The sequence below is a fragment of the Babylonia areolata genome, chromosome 21 (assembly GCF_041734735.1).
Source record: "Babylonia areolata isolate BAREFJ2019XMU chromosome 21, ASM4173473v1, whole genome shotgun sequence".
Taxonomy (NCBI): domain Eukaryota; kingdom Metazoa; phylum Mollusca; class Gastropoda; order Neogastropoda; family Buccinidae; genus Babylonia; species Babylonia areolata.
This window is the reverse complement of record NC_134896.1, coordinates 4262782-4277430: the sequence shown is the minus strand read 5'-3', so window position 1 is coordinate 4277430 and position 14649 is coordinate 4262782. Positions and strand designations below refer to the sequence as shown.

General features: G+C 41.6%; 1 protein-coding gene across 1 annotated transcript in view; it reads right to left on the bottom strand.

Moving 5' to 3' along the window:
* LOC143296374 (TNF receptor-associated factor 3-like) overlaps positions 1–7289 on the bottom strand; it is a 60782-nt gene extending 53493 nt beyond the window's left edge. The window contains exon 1 of the mRNA XM_076608250.1: positions 7174–7289. The gene's annotated coding sequence lies outside the window, so the exon portion shown is untranslated. The remainder of the gene's footprint in view (positions 1–7173) is intronic.
* Positions 7290–14649: the final 7360 nt, after the last annotated feature.

Here is a 14649-nt window from a genome sequence, read left to right as displayed (position 1 = left end):
TGTGGCGGCCTGTCTTTCAAGTCGTTCCCCATCTCCCGCTCCACGAACGCAGCCGAGGTGGATGGCAGGACTTCGGGATGAAGCTAGGGGGAATTTATGCAGAATCTATCCTCGACCCGGTCGGCATGATGCTCTGATGTTGTGTCTTCCTCACCCCCACCCCCCACCCCCTTCTCTTTGTGACGTTAAATGTTAGACTTGGCGTCACCGTGTGTATACACAAGCAGGTTTTGTTGGCGAATCAGATCAAACCGCGTTGAAAGAGGAAACCAACATAGGAATAGCGGATATGTCAATCAGTCTCTCAACTCCAAGACCAGCCAAGATTGGTTACTTTGGTTCATCCAATTGGGGAGTGTTGTAGCTTGCATAGTATGTTGTGGGAAGGGATAAAACCAGTCAGCACAGCCAGTTCTCAGCTGTCTCCCAGAAGAACTGACTGACACAGGGTGACTGACTGACCAGTGATGTGAGGAACAAGGAAATCCCTGTTGGGCTGTGAGTACATGACTTGTAATGGTTTTATGTTGTGTTGATAACTTAGTTGTGTTGGGAAACTATGTTTTATGTCAGTGGACAGCCAGTTTAAGTTGATCTTGTGGCTTGTGGAAAGAAAAGGGGTTAATGTGTGAAAGCTACCCACTGAGAGAAGTACTGGCCTAAATCTTTTGAGTCCCCCCCCCCCCCCTTTCTATTTGGTTACAGATATCTTGGTCTGTATTTTTGATGTATTACTTACTTGCTTTGTATATAGTAGGTGGTGTTGGTTCAGTGTGAACTGAACAGATCTATGGGCTAACACACTGTCAGTGTGTGTTGAGGGTTTTTTCATGTGTGTGTGTGTGCACATGGGGGTAACAGCAAGTGTTGTGGAACACATGTTTGATTTGTTGGTTGTTGTGGTAACATGTGTAGGAGTTGTGCTATGTGTCAGGGGTTTACTTTGTTCAGACAAAGTGGGAAAGAACATTGTAATGTGATTAGTGAGTTGGCAAACTATGAGAGCATTGAGGGTCAGTGCTATGTTGTTGCACATTGCTGTTTACCAGAGGTATGTTGGAAGTAATAATTTCCTTACATGTACTTGTGTCAGTTGGACACTTTGTGAAGGCTAAGAGATTTTGTTTGGAAATGGTAACACACAGTTTAATTGAATGATGGGTAACATGAGTTGGAACACAGGGTTGTATTGGTCAGTGATATGTTTTGTACACAGTATGGTAATTGGTATGTCACTGCTGGTGGCAGGTAAGCTTGATGAAGCTTATATTTCCTCACATAGATCTATGTGTGAGAGGAGTGCGTACTGGTGGACATGCGATGAAAGGTGCTGAGAGGGTATAGGCCTTTTATGTCAGTGATGTCCAGATATTTGAGATTTTATCTGGTTTTGGTTGTGTGTTTGTGTTCCAGGTGTGCTGCTTATAGGTGCTGCTTTAGGTGTAGGGTGAACTTTTACTATGTGCTGCTTATAGGTGCTGCTTTAGGTGTAGGGTGAACTTTTACTATGTGCTGCTTATAGGTGCTGCTTTAGGTGTAGGGTGAACTTTTACTATGTGCTGCTTATAGGTGCTGTGACATTTGAATTACTTCCCTTATGCATGTTATCATTGTTTATCTAAAATATGATTGGTTGGGGACTAGACAGAAAGATGGCAACTTAACGTTCTCTTCAATAAATAGATCTTGTTAATCCACATTTAGTTTCTTATGTGTATATATTGATACAATGAAAGAAACTCAACATGGTGTCAGAAGTGGGATCCAGTAACAAGATCGTGAGTTTTTAAACGGAAAATTATCGTTGCGAAATAAAAACGAAGCTGTAAAACCGTTGTTGCTGGAAGCTGCTAGCACGTTGTGACGTTAGTGACCAAGGACGCTAGAACGATCGTTCAGGAATCGATTGAAGATTTAAAAGAAAAGCAATGTCTGAAGAAGAAGACTATCGAACAGCGAGCAGCTCATCAAGATCAAGAAGACGACAGGTTACATGTAATGTTCCTCCACCAGCAAAATTAGCTATTAAGAATGGATCGTCCATCAAAGAATGGAAACGTTTCAAAAGAGCGTGGAAAAACTTCGAAGTCGCCACAAGATTGCAAAACGAAACTCCGCAATACAGATGTGCAGTTTTTCTGTCATGCGTTGGTGAAGAAGCAGCCGAACTTATTGACGGTTTCTCGTTTGTGAACGACGATGAAAAAGAAAACATTGACACTGTCATGAAAAAATATGAAGAATTTTTTGTCGGTGAAACCAACGAAGTTTATGAAACTTTTGTGTTCAACAAGAGATCACAGAACAACACAGAAAGTATTGAAGAATATGTAGCAGACCTGAGAATACTTGCCAAGACTTGTAACTTTGATCAGCTAGAAAATAGAATGATTAGGGACAGAATGGTTGTGGGAGTGAATGATGATGTTGTTAGACAAAAATTACTTGAAATCAAAGATCTATCATTAGAAAAATGCACTGAAATATGCAGAGCACATGAAAGTTCCAAATCACAAATGCCAAAAATGACAACATCAGATGAAATGTTCACAAAATTAAAAGACATAATCACAGAACCAGTTACAAGAAAGAAAAAGACAAAAAGCAACATGACAAAGCAAAGGAAAAAGATGATAAAGAAATCAAATGCACAAGATGTGGATACACACATGCAAAAGAAAGTGCCCAGCATTTGGAAAAAAATGCACAAAGTGTTCAAAATACAATCATTTCAAACAATGCTGTAAAACAAAAACAAAAAATATACATGGCATGCATGATAAAAAATCAAGCACTGAGAGTGACACAGAAACTGATTCAGATACAGATTCAGAGAGCGAATACAGTGTAGGAGAGGTGAAAGATACAAAAGCAAAAATAGAAGGAAAAGAATTGTTTGTCACTGCAGATGTTCAAAATCAAAGTATCAAATTTAAAATTGATACAGGTGCTCAAGCAAACATCTTGCCACTAAAGACATTCAACAAATTCACAACAAAACCTACACTAAAAAAGACTAAAACAAAACTGACCAGTTACTCAGGGAACACACTGAAAACTGCAGGCACATGTCAAATTGATGTAATGGGCAAAAATCTCAAATTCTTTGTGGTAGACACAAATCAGTCAGCGCTCATAGGACTTGAATCAACAAAAGAGTTGAATATAATTCAAATCTTGACTGTTGATGCTGACACTGTGCAAACAGATTACCCTGAAATATTTCAAGAATTAGGGTGTCTCAGTAAACCACATCACATTCAAGTGGACAAAACAGTCACACCTGTCATACAGCCTCCTAGAAAAGTACCTTTTGCATTGAAAGGTAAAATCAAAGAAGAATTAGACAGAATGGAAAAACTAGGTGTCATTGAAAAACAGGAAGGTCCAACAGATTGGGTTAGTAGCATGGTGGTGGTGGAAAAAACTGACAAAACTTTGAGGATTTGTATGGATCCCAAAGATCTCAATAAAGCTATCAAAAGAGAGCATTTTGCCATGCCAACAGTTGAAGAAGTTACAGCACAATTAGATGGAGCAGAATACTTCACAAAACTAGATGCACAAAGTGGATTCTGGCAAATACCCTTAGATGAGGAAAGCTCAAAGCTGTGCTGTATGCAGACACCATTTGGCAGATACATTTTTAAAAGATTACGAATGGGTCTCGCTAGCTCTAGTGAAGTGTTCCACAAAACAATCAAGCAGCTGTTTAGTGACATTCCAAGAGTTGAAAATTGGGTTGATGACATTCTGATATCAGGACGCACACAACAAGAACATGATGATGTTTTGAAAGCAACTCTTGAGAGAGCAAAAAAGATAAATCTTACCTTGAAGAAAAAGAAGTGTGAATTCTCACGAAAGGAAATCAGATATGTTGGTCATATCATCAACAAAGATGGTATTAAACCAGATCCACAGAAGATTGAGGCCATTACAAACATGCCTTCACCAAAATGCAAAAAAGATCTGCAAAGATATCTTGGGATGATAAATTATCTTGGAAAATTTTTTCCACAGATGGCTGATTACACTGAACCAATGCGCAGACTTTTGCAGAAAAAAGCAGATTGGCAATGGAATCATGAACAAGAGGAAGCATTCCAGAAAACAAAGGAAATGTTGACTAAAGTTCCCATACTGCTCATTACAATCCAAACAAACCAGTCAAAATCACTACAGATGCATCTTCCATTGGTCTTGGATGTGCACTTCTGCAAAATGAAAAACCTGTTGCATATGCTTCCAGAGCACTTACAGAAACAGAACAAAAGTATGCACAGATAGAAAAGGAAACACTTGCTATTGTCTTTGCATGCGAAAAATTTCATCAGTACATATATGGCAAACAATGCAAGGTTGAAACAGATCACAAACCAATTGAAAGCATTTGGTCAAAGCCACTAAACAGATGTCCACCCAGAATACAGAGACTCATGTTGAGATTGCAAAGATATGATTTAGACATAACATACAGACCTGGAAAAGAAATGTATGTTGCAGACACACTGTCAAGAGCAACAGCAACAGAGTCACAGTATCAAACAAAAAAGTCAGAGGAAGAGGAAATTCTCAGAATACATGTAAACACACTTTTGGAAAATATAAAAGTGAAAGATTACAAACTGGAAGAAATGAGACAAGAAACAAACAAAGATCCTGAATTTGTCATGCTCAAAGAACAAATATACAAATGATGGCCTGCAAATAAAATAAATATACCAGCAGAAATCAGACAGTACTTTCAGTACAATGAAGAACTAACTGTCATTGATGGTCTAATTTTCAAGGCAAACAGAATCCTAATTCCAAAATCAATGCAGTCAGAAATGCTTGAAAGGATTCATGAGGGCCATTTAGGCATAGAGAAATGTAAAAACAGAGCAAGAAGAAACATGTTTTGGCCAGGCATGAATAAACAAATTGAAAACATTGTCACAACGTGTGCAACATGCATAAAGTACAGAAACAAACAACAAAAAGAACCTTTGCTGAATCATGATATACCAGAAAAGCCATGGCAAAAAGTAGGAACAGATCTGTTCACTTGGGAAGGACATGATTATTTGCTTATTGCAGATTATCATTCAAAATTCATTGAATTTGCACTACTTCCAGACACAAAAAGCAAAACTGTCATTACATACATGAAATCCATATTCAGCAGACAAGGCATACCTGAAGAAGTAGTCTCAGACAATGGTCCACAGTATACAAGTGAGGAGTTTCACATGTTTGCACAAAAATGGGAATTCAAACATGTTACATCTAGTCCCAAATATCCTCAATCAAATGGATTTGCAGAAAGAATGGTACAAACACTAAAAAAATTGTTCAAAAAGGCTAGGGACAGTGGACAAGATGTGTATCTGGCAGTACTGAACTACAGATCCACACCAATAAACAGTACACTTCCATCGCCAGCAGAGATACTCATGAACAGAACACTCAGAACAAGACTCAGTGTTCCAACAAAGCAACACAAAAGGAAAAAATCAAACAAAGTCAAGAAAGAGTTGAAAGAAAAACAAAAGAAACAAAAAGACTACTATGACAAAGGAGCAAAGGAGTTATCAAAACTCAAACCAGATGATAAAGTCTATGTGAATGACAATGGTTGGATACCAGGAAGAGTTGTAAAAGCAGCAAAAACACCCAGATCATATTATGTTCAAACAGAGAAAAGTACATTGAGAAGAAACAGAAGAGATCTGATAAAGGTAAATGAGAAAATGAGTATGAACCCAGACAACTCCAAACAAAAGACAGTGTCAACCACACATGAAAGCACACAAAAGAATAGCTCACAAACAAAACATGACAAATACTATACTCATTTAGAAGAAAGTGATAGTGACAATGATGATGACAGAAACAATCGATTTGTTCCCCAGCAAACAAACAAAACATGTGAAGAAAATTCACCAGAAAAGCAAGACACCAGACACAAAACAACAAAGAGTGGTAGAAATGTGAAAATGCCTGCAAGACTGAATGATTATTTTCTTTAACAAGAAGTGGTGGTAAAAATGTGAGAGTGCCTGACAGTGACAGAATGAATGATTTTTTAAATTTTTATTTGGAGTACAGTATAAATTCTTTGGTTTCTGTTCAAGATCCAAATATTTATTATCATCCGATATTTTACTGTGTTTAAAAAAAAAAAAAAAAAAAAAAAAAAAAGGAAAGCAAAGCAATATCAAATGTTTGTCATTATAAAAATTGCCATTTCAGCAATACCTTATAAAAGAATAATGAATGTTATAATAGTTCAAAATTTATTCATAAGCATAGTAGAAATGTTTATATTAATTTGTTCAAAAGTATAAAAAGAATGGAGATGTGACATTGATGAACATTATACTGAAGAATGGAGATGTGACATTGATGATCATTATATTGAAGAATGGATATGTGACATTGATGAACATTATACTGAAGAATGGAGATGTGAAATTGATGAACATTATACTGAAGAATGGAAATGTGACATTGATGAACATTATACTGAAGAAGGGAGATGTAGATTTAATGAACATTATACTGAAGAAGGGAGATGTGACATTTGAATTACTTCCCTTATGCATGTTATCATTGTTTATCTAAAATATGATTGGTTGGGGACTAGACAGAAAGATGGCAACTTAACGTTCTCTTCAATAAATAGATCTTGTTAATCCACATTTAGTTTCTTATGTGTATATATTGATACAATGAAAGAAACACAACAGGTGCTGCTTATAGGTGCTGCTTTAGGTGTAGGATGATCTTTTTATTGTGTGCTGTATTGTAAAGTAAACACTCTATAAAAACCACTCCATGTGGCCCTGCTATTGATGTGAGGAGAGAGTGAGTGAGTGCATGATTAGTTGATCCTATATCTCCCTCTGTTCCCCTCTCTCTCTTCCAATAGAACAAACAACACCTTTTTACACATACTTGAGATGATAACCATCGACTGATGACTCATGATGATGGTGATCAACGCTACATTGATTTGAACAGAACATGTCTTGCTTAGTTTCTGTAATGATTATGATGATGATGGAGACATTTTGGAGTGCCAAACCCAACGAACATGGTACGGCCTTAAGCCCTCTACAAACAATAAACCGTGCATCAATTACGTGCCCAGTGAAAAAAAAAAAAGGTCGTGTTATACTTACGCACCTTGTGTACGGGTACACGAACATACGCAGGTCACAACACAAAACGATTCGATTTTCATCGAGAGAAACCCGCTTCATGCCTGCAGTCAGCCTTCAAGTTGTTCTGTTCTTGCCACTGAGCTGAATGGCTCTTATCAGGTTTCATCGACTGTTGGATTTCCCGTTGCTATAATTATATAGGTCTACATATAACACACACACACACCAACACACACACTGACACACCGGCGCACGGCACACACACACACAAACACACACACACACACACACACACACACACACACACACAACTTCGATCCCACAAGCAAAGCACACACACACACTCTCTCACGCCGCACGCACAACACCAACCTAAAGGTTCCCCTTCCACCACACTCACCAGCTGCCATGACATAGCCTTCATACACGTATGCAAGCGTCATTTTAGAATACACAGTTATAAAAATTAAAATAAAATAAAAAAACAACAACAAATAAACAATATTGAACTAATCAGCGTTTATTGTACCCTCCCTCTCCTATCCACCAGAATGACACGAACTGCAGATTCATCTACGTTTGATTCTACAGCAGACCACACCCACTGAATCACAAGATTGCTACAGCTATAAGTTTAGCCACTTTGTACCTGTGTGGGGGGGGGGGGGGGGGGGAGGGGGACATTGTCGGAGCGACGGAAAATACCGGGAATGTGCGCGCGCGCATGTGTGTGTGTGTGTGTGTGTGTGTGTGTGTGTGTGTGTGTGAGAGAGAGAGAGAGAGAGAGAGAGAGTGGGGAATGGGGGATGTTGACAATGTGTGTGTGTGTATGTGTGTGTGTGTGTGTGTGTGTGTGTGTGTTATGTCGGTGCTCATGTGCTTTTACGTGCAGTGTCCTGTGCATATTTGTTTGTACTTTCATAATAAATAATATCACTGAATAGCAAATAGTACTTATATGACGCAAACTCCCCATATTATGGGCTCTGAGCGCCTTACATGAAACAATATTTGTACAGTAGTGCATAATAATATACCTCTGCAAATGAAAAACAACACAAGACAATAATACAAATTGCAGATGTGAACAATCACACTGACACACATCTACATTCCCCATTCCCGTTCCCCGCTCAACACACACATTCACGCGTGAGACTACATATTTGTTGCACTATATCTGTTGTTCATGTCACGTGTGTGTGTGTGTGTGTGTGTGTGTGTGTGCATGTGCGTGTTTATTTACACTTATTTATTCATTTGAATATTTTACCACTTTTGTTTTTATTATCATTATTCATATATTTTTTGTCTATATTTCAGTTAATTTCATTTACTTGTCTATCTTAGTTCATTTCATTTCCATCAGGGTCTAAGCGCATTGGGTTTTTGTTGTTGTTGTTGTTGTTTGTTTTTTGGCTGCCCCGTCATCTGAACCGTTTCAGTGGCATTGCTCCCACGCCGCTCATTCCGAGTCCCGCAAACACAGCCACACCTGGGTTAGTTCATCACACTCCCAGCGTCGGCAGTCCCCAGGGAACCATCGATGTTAGGTCACCAGCAGGCCACACACTAGAGGAGACCCTGCACTGCTGCTGAGTCACTTCGGTGGTGTTCAGTGGTGCCTGTTCTGATTTTACGTACTTTGAACACCACCTACTAAGCCCCGTACTAACGACAATAATGGCTTAGTCGCGGAGCCAGAGTGAGTGAGCGTCCCTCCCAGAGTGGAGACCGCCACTACGTTCCTCAAACAACAGCCCCCCATGAATCTGCTGACACTGACGACATTGACAGGACTCACCCCAAGCACAGAAGTGGAGGGGTATCGAAACTGAGGCCGGTCACCATGAGAGCAGGGCATGAAAGGCCACAGACTTTGGGACTGTTTTGTTTATATTGATGATGGTGAAGGAGGATGACGATGACGATGTTGCTATGGAGGTCCATTTTGGTTTGGGACTACATGACAAGGCTGTACTCTACGCTTCCTGTCATAATGATATCCCGGCGTCAACCAGGCCCGAGAGATACAGACACTTGCAGTGTTGGTCAGGTAATTAGAGCAACACACCCAAAGACGCATCCTTGAAGTGGATGACACTCGACTGTGTGGTCCCAGTCTCCCCATTTAAGCCCACAGCACACTCAACTCTGGGTAGGAGCCGGCCGCAGCCCGAAAAAAACACCTCTTCTGAGATTCGAACCCGCGTCCTCCCAGCCAACAGTCCGCGACGCTAACCACCTCGCGGCCACGACGGCTGGTCTCTAAGCGCGTTGGGTTACACTGCTGGTCAGGCATCTGCCCAGCAGATGTGGTCAGTATGGATTTGTCCGAATGCAGTAACGCCTCCTTGAGAAAGTGAACTGAAATCATGCCAGTCTTTGTCCACTGGAACTTTTTTTCCTTTCATTTTTGACTCACTTGTGTAAACAAAGTGAGTCTATGTTTTAACCCGGTGTTCGGTTGTGTGTATGTGTGTGTGTCCGTGGTAAACTTTAACATTGACATTTTCTCTGCAAATACTTTGTCAGTTGACACCAAATTAGGCATAAAAATAGGAAAAATTCAGTTCTTTCCAGTCATCTTGTTTAAAACAATATTGCACCTCTGGGATGGGCACAAAAAAAATATAAAATGAAGCCTAATTATATGCAAACTGCATTTACTGTTATATTTATATTTTTTGTATTCTCTAAACTTGGCACTTTGATCTGATATTCTGACCCAACAACTAGAGCAGTCATTATTATCATTTTTTGTTCAAACAGGAACTTCTTTTGCTAAGCATGGAAGGTTTATTTATTTTGCAAACGTTTTGGTGCAGACAGGAAAAAAAGGGAAAATATTCTGTAATTAATGCTAGGGGAGTTAATTTGCTTTAAACTGATCTTTCTCATCTTAAACATTACATTTTGAAATTATACTCAATACATAAAAAGCTTGGATTTTTTTTTAAAAGTGTATCACAAGTGAGTCTTGAAGGCTTTGCCTCTCTTGTTTTCTTTATATTCCTACTTACCCCAGTTCCTGTTGCCGTCCTCACAGCTTCCAAGCACCTTCTGCATAAAACGTGCACTAACTGCCAGTCACATGCAAACTGGTCAGTACCAGTATGCCTGAAGGTCTGGTCTTCACAGTAGCCTTTGCTGTGAACATTTCCTGACAGTCTCTGTGATTCTTTCGATGTAGCTTGGATGCCACGAATTTCTGGATCCGATGTAATGGGTAATGGCATCCATTTACTCTGGCAGGATAATCATCTGTCCAGTGACTGGGAGAAACTTCTTTATCTTCTTATCTGAGATCCTTATATATTACCTCTTGTACCTGGAGGGGGGGGTGGGGGGTGTACGCTGCCAGCTGATGTTTTTCTTTTTTTTTGCTTTTTTTTTTCTCTTACGATTTCTGTTACTACATATTTCCATCACGTGAATGCCATTCCTCACTGAATTTGGTAATGAAACTTGCATGGATCCGACGTTCTTCTCAGAATCTGTCAGTAGTTGATTTCTCAGCTGTGTCAGTGGATTTGGCTTGGTGTTGGTCCTCCTCCACTTCTGTCTTTCCATCTCACCTGGAAGATGGTGCAGTCTGCTGCTCCCGCTCCACCACACAGCACACACTTTTCCTCCACAGGACATTTGGGAAACCATCAGTGAACATACTACATCTTTTCAAACCAAGATCCTATTGGTTTTCTTAAAAAAAAAAAAAATGTTCAAGGTCCCACAGCTGCTGTGTCTAGGGCTCGGCCATTAGAAGGCGGGACTCCATTCTTTCCTTCCGCTGTTTTAACCTTCCACAACCAGAGTCACGTGCGGATAAGATGCTCATCTGCCAATACAGAGAGTTCGTGAGGGTGTGGGTTTGAATCCTGCTCTCGCCCTTTCTCCCACGTTTGATTGGAAAATCAAACAGAGCGTCTTGTCATTCAGATGAATTGATAAACCAAAGTCCCATGTGCGGCATACACTTGGCACACTGAAAAAGAATCCATGGCAACAGAACGTTGTCCTCTGACAAAATTCTGTTGAAAAAAAATCCACTCAGCTAGGTACACAAATATACATGGATGCGCTCAAGGCCTGACAAGTATCAGTGTGTTGGGTTATGCTGCTGTCAGGCATCTGCCTTACTGATGTGGTGTTGCACATATGGATTTGCCTGAATGCAGTGACGCCTCCTTGAGAAGCTGAAACTGGGAGGAGTGTAGAGGGGGCATAATCTGATAACTAGAGAGAAGATGGCATTCTACACGGTAGGGGCAAATTAAGGGCATCGTTGGGTGCAGGATTTGGGCTTGAAAAATAACCAGTTAGTTGGGTCTTTTTCCTAGCCTTATGTTTCTATCCAATATACACTGTCTCCTCAAACCATGGACAGATGTTTGTAAGGGATGCAAAATGCACAATCTTCATTGGCATTTTGCCAAAACAAACTACTGTTTGTCCCCAACCTACCTGATCCACCAACAGCATTTGCACGTTCAGTTAACTAATGTTTCCAACAGGGTGAGAAAGAAAGAGAAGCTAATATTTTTTTTCTTTCTAAAATGCACATGTGATGCTTCTGTATGAAAATGGAAGCTGGTGACAGTTGGATGCATTTTGTATCATGATTTGGTCACAGACCTGAATTCAATTCAAGGGTCTGAATCTTTTTATACTTTCTACTTGCGGTGATACTACAGTGAAAGGATTTGGAAGAGAGTTTGCCAACATTACAATGTGAAGATTTCACAAACTGTGTAACGAAATATTAAGATGCTCAGCTGCTGATTCCAGAGTGATAACAATTCCTTGAAGAAACAAAAGTCCCAAGGTCAGCTCTCTTTCTTCTATCTTTACCCAGTAGCATGGCACAAACAGCTCTTCTCAGTCCCTCACATGGATTCCGCAGCCCAGTTTAAAGTCTTTGTACTCCCTTCTGTTCTGCCCAACATCTTCCTGACGAAGATGCTTCTTGAACTTCTGGTTATTTGTGTGATTTGTGTGTGCTTGTTTGTGTGTGTTTGTGATTGTTCTTTCCCCCATGTATGTGCTCAACTGAACGTTGTTTCTGCAGAATGTTTTACAGCCTTTAACCCCTTGACTGCTGACCCTTGGTGAAATGAGATCAGTGTGGCATCAGTTTGATGTTACTACCGTTTGTGTTTTCTTCAATGGCGTAACGATTTTGCTGATGAAAAAGTAATGCAACCCCCAGATGAAGACGTCCAAACACAGTGACGACTGACATCCTGACCTGTAAGCTGTGTCTGATCTCAGTGAGGTGACAGCCCTTCACTTACCTGTAAGTTGTGTCTGATCTCAGTGAGGTGACAGCCCTTCACTGACATCCTGACCTGTCAGCTCTTTCTTATCTCAGTGAGGTGACAGCCCTTCCCTGACATCCTGACCTGTAAGCTCTGTCTTATCTCAATGAGGTGACAGCCCTTCACTGACATCCTGACCTGTCAGCTGTCTTTTTTTTTTTGTTGCTGCCCCATCATCTGCACCATTTCAGTGACATTACTCCCATGCTCCTCATTTAGATTCCCCCATACACGGCCACACCCGGGTTCATCCGTTGCAGTTCCAGCGTCGGCAGTCCCCAGGGAACCATCGATGTTAGGTCGCCAGGAGGCCACACACCAGAGGAGACCCTGCACTGCTGCTGAGTCACTTCGGTGGTGTTCAGTGGTGCCTGTTCTAACATACTTAGGACACAACCTACTAAGCGCCCTACTAACGACAATAATGGCTTAGTCGCAGAGCCAGACTGAATGAGCGTCCCTCCCAGAGTGGAGACCGCCACTACGTCCCTCAAACAACAGCCCTCCATGAATCTGCTGACACTGACGACATTGACAGGACTCACCTCAAGCACGGAAGTGGAGGGGTATCAAAACTGAGGTCACCATGAGAGCAGGGCATGAAAAGCTACAGACTTGAGACATTTTGTTTATATTGATGACGATGAAGGAGGAGGAGGATGACGATGATGATGACGATGTTGCTATGGAGGTCCATTTTGGTTTGGGACTGCGTGACAAGGCTGTACTCTATGGTTCCTGTCATAATGATATCCCGGCGTCAACCAGGCCCAAGAGATAGACACTTGCAGTGTTGGTCAGGTAATTAGAGCAACGCACCCAAAGACGCATCCTTGAAGTGGATGACACTCGACTGTGTGGTCCCAGTCTCCCCATTTAAGCCCACAGCACACTCAACTCTGGGTATGAGCCGGTCACGGGCCGAAAAACCCACCTCCGCTGGGATTCGAACCCGTTGTGAGCTGTCTTACCTCAGTGAGGTGACAGCCCTTCACTGACATCCTGACCTGTAAGCTCTGTCTTATCTCAGTGAGGTGACAGCCCATCACTGAAATCCTGATCTGTAAGCTCTGTCTGATCTCTTTGAGGTGACAGCCCATCACTGACATCCTGACCTGTAAGCTCTGTCTGACCTCACTGAGGTGACAGTCCTTCACCGACATCCTGACCTGTAAACTGTCTGATCTCAGTGAGGTGACAGCCCTTCACTGACATCCTGACCTGTAAGCTGTGTCTGATCTCAGTGAGGTGACAGCCCTTCACTGACATCCTGACCTGTAAGCTCTGTCTGATCTCAGTGAGCTGACAGCCCTTCACTGACATCCTGACCTGTAAGCTCTGTCTGATCTCAGTGAGGTGACAGCCCTTCACTGACATCCTGACCTGTAAGCTCTTTCTTATCTCAGTGAGCTGACAGTCCTTCACTGACATCCTGACCTGTAAGCTCTGTTTCACCTCACTGAGGTGACAGTCCTTCACTGACATCCTGACCTGTCAGCTCTGTCTGATCTCAGTGAGGTGACAGCCCTTCACTGACATCCTGACCTGTAAGCTCTCTTATCTCAGTGAGGTGACAGCCCTTCACTGACATCCTAACCTGTAAGCTCTGTCTTATCTCAGTGAGGTGACAGCCCTTCACTGACATCCTGACCTGTAAGCTGTCTAGGTGACAGCCCTTCACTGACATCCTAACCTGTAATCTCTGTCTTATTTCAGTGAGGTGACAGCCCTTCACTGACATCCTGACCTGTAAGCTGTCTAGGTGACAGCCCTTCACTGACATCCTAACCTGTAAGCTCTGTCTTATCTCAGTGAGGTGACAGCCCTTCACTGACATCCTGACCTGTAAGCTGTCTAGGTGACAGCCCTTCACTGACATCCTAACCTGTAAGCTCTGTCTTATCTCAGTGAGGTGACAGCCCTTCACTGACATCCTGACCTGTAAGCTGTCTAGGTGACAGCCCTTCACTGACATCCTGACCTGTAAGCTGTCTAGGTGACAGCCCTTCACTGACATCCTGACCTGTAAGCTGTCTAGGTGACAGCCCTTCACTGACATCCTGACCTGTAAACTCTGTCTTATCCCAGTGAGGTGACAGCCCTTCACTGACATCCTGACCTGTAAGCTCTGTCTTATTTCAGTGAGGTGACAGCCCTACATTGATGAGTGTACTCATCAG